Genomic DNA, 8533 nt, shown 5'->3' on the forward strand with positions numbered 1-8533 from the left:
TAGGCTTTAAAGGGGAGAAATGTTCTTGATACTTTGCTTATAATTCAGATTCTTATCTTAGGTTGTACCATAAGTGGATTATAACCATAAGTTGATTATAAATATAAGTAAGGCACAGAACGAATTAGATTAATGATAGTCTGTTGTGTAATGATTGCGAACAGGAAACTCGTCCCTTCCTACTCTTTCCGTTGGCAAAATAGTTGGTTAGTTTTAGTGTTTTCAATTTTCCGGATAAATAAATTGTGGAAAAATTTCCAGAAAATTTTCCGAATTTCGGAAAAATAAAAAATTAAAACATAAATTACTTATTAAGGGTTTTTAATGTTTTTAACTTTTTATCGATATAAAATGTCTAATGTCAGTAAACATAGTACAAAACAGTGTTACATTGTTAATCAGTTTAAAGTAGTCTGGAGGTTAAGTTTTGCTTTCAGATTCGAAAAAAGTAGACAAAAATGCCGCTTTATTCAAATTTTTAGACTAATCATGGAATGAAAACTTTTTTATTTATTTTTTTTTGGATACAGAAAAGTTTCCGGAAAAAAGGCCGCGGTCATTTTCCGCGAAAGATTTTCCGACTGAAGCTTGTTTTCCACTGGCGCGCGCAACGACGCGTTTCTCAGCTTTGAAACGTTCCAATGTTTTTACGTGAGTAAAGAAAATAACATTATGACGCGCGTAAAGAAAATAAAATTATGACGCGCGCTAGTGGAAAACAAGCTTTACAACCCTATTTTGATGGCGAGAAATACGAGCGTACACGCGTTTCGGTTTGCAATTCGAAAAAATCTAACTTCTGAAATGGAGCCAGTGTTTATAATAGTTATTTTTATCTTCCGTTTCAATATTTCATCATTATTTTCCAAAGGTAAGCGGTATTATACAGTTTTGAAAGCATTTCAATTATCAGGGGCTGGTCAATCGAAGATGTTGGACATCTCCTAGTTGAGTGTCTGAAATTCGAAAGCGTCCGCAAAGAATATATTGACGCGAACGAACTGGACAAGTCGGCCGATTCCGTGGCGTATCTTTCGGCCGAAATGGGAAGATCTGGTCGTGACGAAACTATAAGGACAATTAAGAATTAAAACTTTTTCTAGTTAGTGACAAATTTAAAAATGTATTCCTTCTTGCAAAAGTATTCATATTTGAGCTGTTCATATTATTATTATTATTATAGTCCTATTCATCCTTTTGTTTTATTTACCTAAATTTCGATAGTTTGTTTGCCAAACTTATTCTATCGAAATTATTTGTATATAATATGATTTTGACGATGGCTTATATATTTTAAAGTATGCAACTCGAGAATCAATATTTATGATTTCCTCCCAGTTATAAAAGGGATTTGTCAAAGAGTAAATAAATATTTATTCGTGCATTCAGTTCGCGGAGAGTTGTCAGTCCGTCGGTACGCAATGGTTTACGTTGTCATTGGCGAAACAGACTATCATTAAAAAATTTAAATTAAATGTATTAAATCGTGTTAATCCTGATATTTCATGGTTTTTTTTAAAATTTATTTCATTAAAATCTTTTCATTTTAAAAATTGTTTCACGAGCTTTCGGGGTTCGAGACCACTTGTCAATCTCATTAATCTTTTTATCTTGATTTAATCTTTTTAATCTTGATTTAATCTTTTTAATCTTGATTTAATCTTTTTAATCTTGATTTAATCTTTTAATCTTGATTTAATCTTTTTAATCTTGATTTAATCTTTTTAATCTTGATTTAATCTTTTTAATCTTGATTTAATCTTTTTAATCTTGATTTAATCTTTTTAATCTTGATTTAATCTTTTTAATCTTGATTTAATCTTTTTAATCTTGATTTAATCTTTTAATCACGATTAAATCTTTTTCAACTTTATTTAAACACATGTTAATCCGTTTAACCACGAAATAATCAGCTTAATCGTGATTTAATTGACTTAATCGTGATTAAATAGATTTCTACACGATCTAATTTTTGCAATATATTTATTTTTTAGATTTAATCAGCTTAATCGTGATTTATTCAGCTTAATCATGATATAATCAGCTTAATCGTAATTTAATCATCTTAGTCATGATATAATCAGCTTAATCGTAATTTAATCATCTTAGTCATGATATAATCAGCTTAATCGTAATTTAATCATCTTAATCATGATATAATCAGCTTAATCGTAATTTAATCATCTTAATCATGATATAATCAGCTTAATCGTAATTTAATCATCTTAATCATGATATAATCAGCTTAATCGTTATTTAATCAGCTTAGTCATGATATAATCATCTTAATCGTAATTCAATCAGCTTAATCATGATATAATCAGCTTAATCATGATATAATCAGCTTAATCGTTATTTAATCAGCTTAGTCATGATATAATCATCTTAATCGTAATTCAATCAGCTTAATCATGATATAATCAGCTTAATCATGATATAATCAGCTTAATCGTAATTTCATCATCTTAATCATGATATAATCAGCTTAATCGTTATTTAATCAGCTTAGTCATGATATAATCATCTTAATCGTAATTTAATCAGCTTAATCATGATATAATCAGCTTAATCGTGATTGGCTTTATCACTAACTCTATTGAATCGTGATTTAATCCATTTAATCATCTAAATCATGTTTGAATCGTGTTTTAATCGATCAAGGGTGTAAACTTAATCATCGAAGTGAACTGCAACTCGTTTTCTACTTCTGTTGTGTTCGGTTAGTGTTCTCATCTGGTAAAGCGACAAGTAGTTCTACTTTCTAAAATATTAATTAACGAACTAAAGTCCATTGGAAAGGAACGCTATTGAATAATAAAAATAAATAGAAAATGAAAAAACTTTCATAATTAAAACTTAAACTACGTGGTGGGTAGGTTGGTGTGCTGGGTGGTCAAATTGTGTTTGTTGATTTATGCGTAATCGCCAGGGTAGGCCAGCTTTCATATTCGTCTGATGGTCATTAATCTGGCGTAATCCTCTTGGTCCACGGAAGAAGCGACTCGCGTCCGCTTGACCGTTAAACGGACACCGTGTATGACCCATTTCACTAAACAGTTTACGCGTAAAATAATTTCTAGATAAAGTTAAGAGAGTGCGTCGCGCCTTGATGGAGAATATAGTTCGGACGTCCGCCGAGAGAGGGGACTAGTTAATTAAAAAGCCTAAAACATTAAATAAAAATTCATTATTTATGACCGAACCTTTTTGATGCAGATTTTTCCAATTGATTAACGACAGGGTCGCTTTTCTCTTTAACGTAATTACTCGGTGGCGCGATCCGACAGTTCCTTCCAACGGTGAGATGTAGGGGGCGTTGCGAACCGACCACCCCCGACCACGAATTAATGATATAGAGCTGACGGTATACGCTCTTAAATGCCGAAATAGTGGCTACTACGTATTTTAGGCCTTGGCTCTGTATAATGTCCCAACGCTTCTAGTTTCGTGGTCCTTTCCCCCCCCCCCCCCCCCATTGAAACGTGCCTTTCACTCGTTGAACCACCGTAAGGCGGCGCTGTTACCTTTACTCTTTCTCGTCCAACTCTTTGTATGGCGATCCACCCATGCCGGTGTGTTTGGCCGATCTACGATGGATCGTAAGTCTTTTTAATGTTGGTAGGCTCCACCCTTTCGCTTCGGATCTTACTAGATGGCGCTACTGTTTCTATTCATTTATCTCCTCGATGTGATTCGAGATGGGGTTAAAGCAAGTGTCGGCTCTATCGTTGCCCTCTGTATTTTTGATTGGGTCTATGTAACGAAGATGGCTATGATTGCTTAGATCGCCGGGAAGGGGCTTCCATCTATTATCGACTTTCAAAAACTTTTTGTCATTTATTTGAAAGTCGAAGATTACGTGATTGAAACACGTGGTTGTGGAAAAGCCAATCCAAGCTAAGTTAACTGCGCACGTGATTACGCAAAGCCAATTAAAGGAAGAGGTACGTCGAGGCACCTACTTTTGAGGGAATAATTTGCTTGCTCAACTTGTTTCAATTTCCACTAAACTCTACGTTAGTGACATCTTTCGCTCGCCAATGATACTAACCTTAAAATAGGAGCCGACACTTGCTTTAAGGCGGTGAATACGTAACTTGGTTGGAAATAGTAATACAAATGTTAAAAGGAACCTAACATTTTTACAAGTTTACTTTTAGTTCTGGCAAAAAAAAACACCATAATTTATATTTGCTATCACTAGGTACGGAAAAGGCAATGCTACCGTATTTTTCATTCAAAATTTTAATAACTTGAAAGGGAGTCATCGAGAGACTTTTAATGCCTTTAATCAGTTGGCCGGGTTACAATGCGTAGGAGGGTGGTGGAAATACCTTCATGCCACGCGGGCCAACAGCTCCCTACACTTACTATTACCGTTAACCTCTACCAGTTTTTATGTTAGGGGAAACCCCTTAAACCAGTGGGAAGAGAACTTGCAAACTCAACGCAGAAGGAGTTGTTCCGAGTTTTCATCCAGTGCCAAAAGATGAAATCGAACCCAGCTCCTCTGGCTGCGAGGCGAAAGTGCTAACCACTCCGCCACCCGACATAACTAGTTATGAGGTCTAATACGCGTGTTTTGTCTCGGACTATTAACTAAATCAAAAAATCATGGGCTAAAGCCTGGTTCACACGGGCAGTGTTTTCCTGGTTTTCTATATTTTCTAGTTTTACCGCCTTTTCCCGTGGTTCTGGCGCGCAGGAACACGACTGTACACACGGACCAAATTTTATCACAGCGAGCGCTGCCGGGGAACGAGAAAACTTATAACCTTTTTTTTTTGAGGGGCGTTGGGCTCGACCAGTCAGCGAGCGTTATGCCGTCACGTGTTAGACGCAAAAATTCTCAAGCTTACTTTTAAAGACTTTCAAAATCGCTCCTTATAGCACGTGACAGCGAAAAGCTCGCTGATTAGTCGAACTCAAAGAGCTTCAAAAACCGGGAAAATAAAGTAGAGGTATTTAAACAGCTTTTTTCTCCGTTTTCTCGTTCACCGGCAGCGCTGACGGCGGAAAAATCCGATAAATTTGATCCGTGTGTACAGTTATTTTCCCGTGCGCCAGAACAACGGGAAAAGGTGGTAAAACGAGAAAATAGAGAAAATCAGGAAAACACTGCCCGTGTGAACCAGCCTTTAGACGTGCAACGGCTTGCTTTAAACGTAACTAGCACCAATCATCTAAAGCTTCCGTTAAACCTGGTGGCAGAAATGAGTTGATCCACCATAACCATACTCCCTTTAAGTTTCGTAATATTTTACGCAAAATGCACATTTTAGGTATGATGTCAATTCTACGTTACTCGTCACAAAGCGAACATTTAGTTTTTAGACTAATTGACATACTTATGAAAGATCATTATAGACTTATGTCAACACGTTTAAAAATTAAACCGATACAAAATAGATAATATGCTAAAAATAACTGCTTTAAATATGGCGATCTCGATACGAATAACGATGAGGAAAAACTAATAGCGTCTGCTTTAGCTTCTACCTATCTAGGTTTCAATGGCGAACCAAAGGGGGCGTAGCGATAGTTTTCGGTCTCGAATAATTAAATGAATATATTTTATTATGTATAGTATAATTATAATTTCTGAGGGTTTTGGGAATTATGGATCAAAATGCGATTATTTTTATTCATATTTAAAGTATGCATCTTTGAGAAACATAATTATAATATTTTACTATTCACAAAGAAACGTCACCACAGATAAAATAGCAAAATGCCTGTCACCTGTGAGAGATAATTAAACTCATTTCTTAAAAACTACAACTGACTAACTAACTAACCACGCAAAGAACGAAAAGGAATTTTAATTTAAATCTAAAAATTTATTTAAAAACTCTATCTCATTTGGAACCAACGGCAGCGTTGCCAGATCGAAAATCTTAAATTATCGTATCTAGGCCAAATTTTGGTGGAAAATTATCGCACATTTATTTTTGGCGCTAAATTTGAATTCAAACATAAATGCGTTGAATTTGGATTATTTTTTGAAAGCACTCCAGAAGTTATATTTCAGGGAAATAAACCCTATGTAAATATTAACTAAACTTTATATGTTTAAAAATTTATTAAAAAAAATTCAGTAACAGCTAGGAGTACACTCAGAACTACGCTACGTTCGGCAGTAAATGTATATCATTTATTTTTAAGTAGAAGCAGAAGCCTACAATAAGAGAAGTCTCTAACTCCCTATACCGCCAACCACGGAACTATAATAGCGTTTTCCATTTGACTGCTCTCGAGCGCTCTAGATCGCTCTGATCAACATTTTATGTTCCATTTGCGTGCTCAGATCTGCTCCGATCAAGTTTCGCGTGTTCCATTTCCCGCTCTCGGGTGCTCAGAGATCGCCCAAAACTGATCTGCCGATTTCGACAGATCAACGGATCGAGATCGAGATCGGAGCAAATTTTTGCGTGTTCCTTTTAGATTTTTGGGCCAAATGGCAGACCAAGACGTGAAAATTCAAATTACTAGCGGACGAAAAACAACAAAGTGCGGGTATATGCTAATGGGATGTTCCATTTGCGGTTTTACTCTAGTCGATTGGGGCGAGATCTATGACGTCAGAGACAGATTCGGAGCGAATCTCGAGCAATCAAATGGAAAACGCTATAACTAACGCGTTAGTTAGTTCCATGCGCCAACGTAAAACCTTTGAAACGTCTTGTTTTCGACACGGAGCAAAGAAGAAATTAACGCGACTCTAGTGAGCGCTATATTTAGTCTTTGTAGCGAATAAGTATAGTTTGCTCACCAAAACGTCGTTTGGCAAACCTGAAACGTAGGTATAGATTATCCTTGGTTTCAAACTTTAAACGTGAAAGGCGGGCTAGGCTTAAGGTTTTTCAAATCATATTGAGAATATTATTCGGAGATATCGCCTTCAGAATCACGATTATTGTTCATTAGTATGTATATTTATGATAGTAAATAATAGCTTTAACAAGTATTACCTTTATAATGTAGAAATTACCAAGTTCAATCAAAACGAGGCGAGTCTCTCAAAATTTACAATGCCCAGCAAAATCCTACGAGCTAAAATATAAAGAATCGTGTGCATTTTTGTTTCCTCCGCTACTGATCGCGTATGAATCGAGGGGCTATCCAATCATTCGAATGTTAGAAATTTTGTACAACTGATTTTAGATTTCCATATTTAATTGATTAAAGTTATTAAAGCTACTAAATTTACGTGATTTCAAGTGATTTCACTGCTGATTTGTACACCTGAAGTCCCTCGGTATGAATATATCGAGAGGACTATATTTTCGGGCCACATATCGCCTTAACAAATCTGTATCCCTCCGAATAGCTCTAGTTCGAAAACGAGGCGTTTCACGATTTTGGGCGGGTTAGAGGCTTCTCTTATTATAGGCTTCTGGTAGAAGTTATAGAAATTAATAATTAAATTTGAATCGTTCGTACGTTTTAAAAAAAATCAAAAATTTATCGTACATTGAGGCAGAATTTTCTAAATAATGGTACGATATCGTACGCCATGAAAATTATAGTACGCCCTAAAAATTTCGATGAAATTATCACACGCTGGACAACGATAACCACCCAACTTTATCTTACAAATCTAATAATCTAATTTCACACTCTCAACTCTTACAACACATTTTCCAGTTCCCCTTTTGGGGCCCTGCTAATAACAAAAAAAACTCCGGATATACAGGGTGTTACGGATAAGAGTACCGAAACTTTCTATATGCATTCTATGGGTCTCGATGAGTAAAAAATGTCTAATAAACATGGGACCTAAAGTGCTTCGTTTCGGAGATAAAGGCTCCCAAAAAACTATCCAAAAAACCCGGACACGGCCTTAAATCTGGCCAACAATATTCTTCCTTGAACCAAATTGTTTTCATTAAATTATCAATTGTATTTTATTCGTAAGGCGAGAAACTTTAAAAACAAGTGGCAAAAGTTCATTAATGTCCTTTTAGAAGTAAAATGAGTTTGAAGACAAATACAAGCCATTTTAATTTATTAATACGATTTTAATTATTAAATTTAAAGATACAAATTTCTTGTATTTCTCTTAGCCGTCTATCTGCACTCAAACGCCAGTCGATCTGATACCAGTCTTTTAGGAATCTACTGCTGGTTGAATCTTGGAGCTTCATAGAGACCCATAGAATGCATATAGAAAGTTTCGGTACTCTTATCCGTAACACCCTGTAGATCTTTATCGTTTGAATACTACACATGGTGGCATAGCTTAGAACGAGACAGGGAATTATGGGAACTAACATTTTACCCAGAGTCGCTTTGAATTTTTAAAATAATATCGTCTGCTCGAGTTCAGATTGTGGTTAACACATTTCGGGCTTCACGTTGATTAATATTTTAATAATGTAAAGAAAATGGCCGACTTAAAGATTTAAAACTGGAATTGTATTTATTTCTAAGCTATCCATTAAAGTTTGAACGTTCAAATTATTAAAATTAACTTCTATTTGTAGGACCACTTGAAATTTGTTTCCTAAGCCTTGGATCTGATGAGCCTATA

The sequence above is a fragment of the Leiobunum rupestre genome, chromosome 5, assembly GCF_980474605.1.
Source record: "Leiobunum rupestre chromosome 5, qqLeiRupe1.1.hap1, whole genome shotgun sequence".
Lineage (NCBI taxonomy): Eukaryota > Metazoa > Arthropoda > Arachnida > Opiliones > Sclerosomatidae > Leiobunum > Leiobunum rupestre.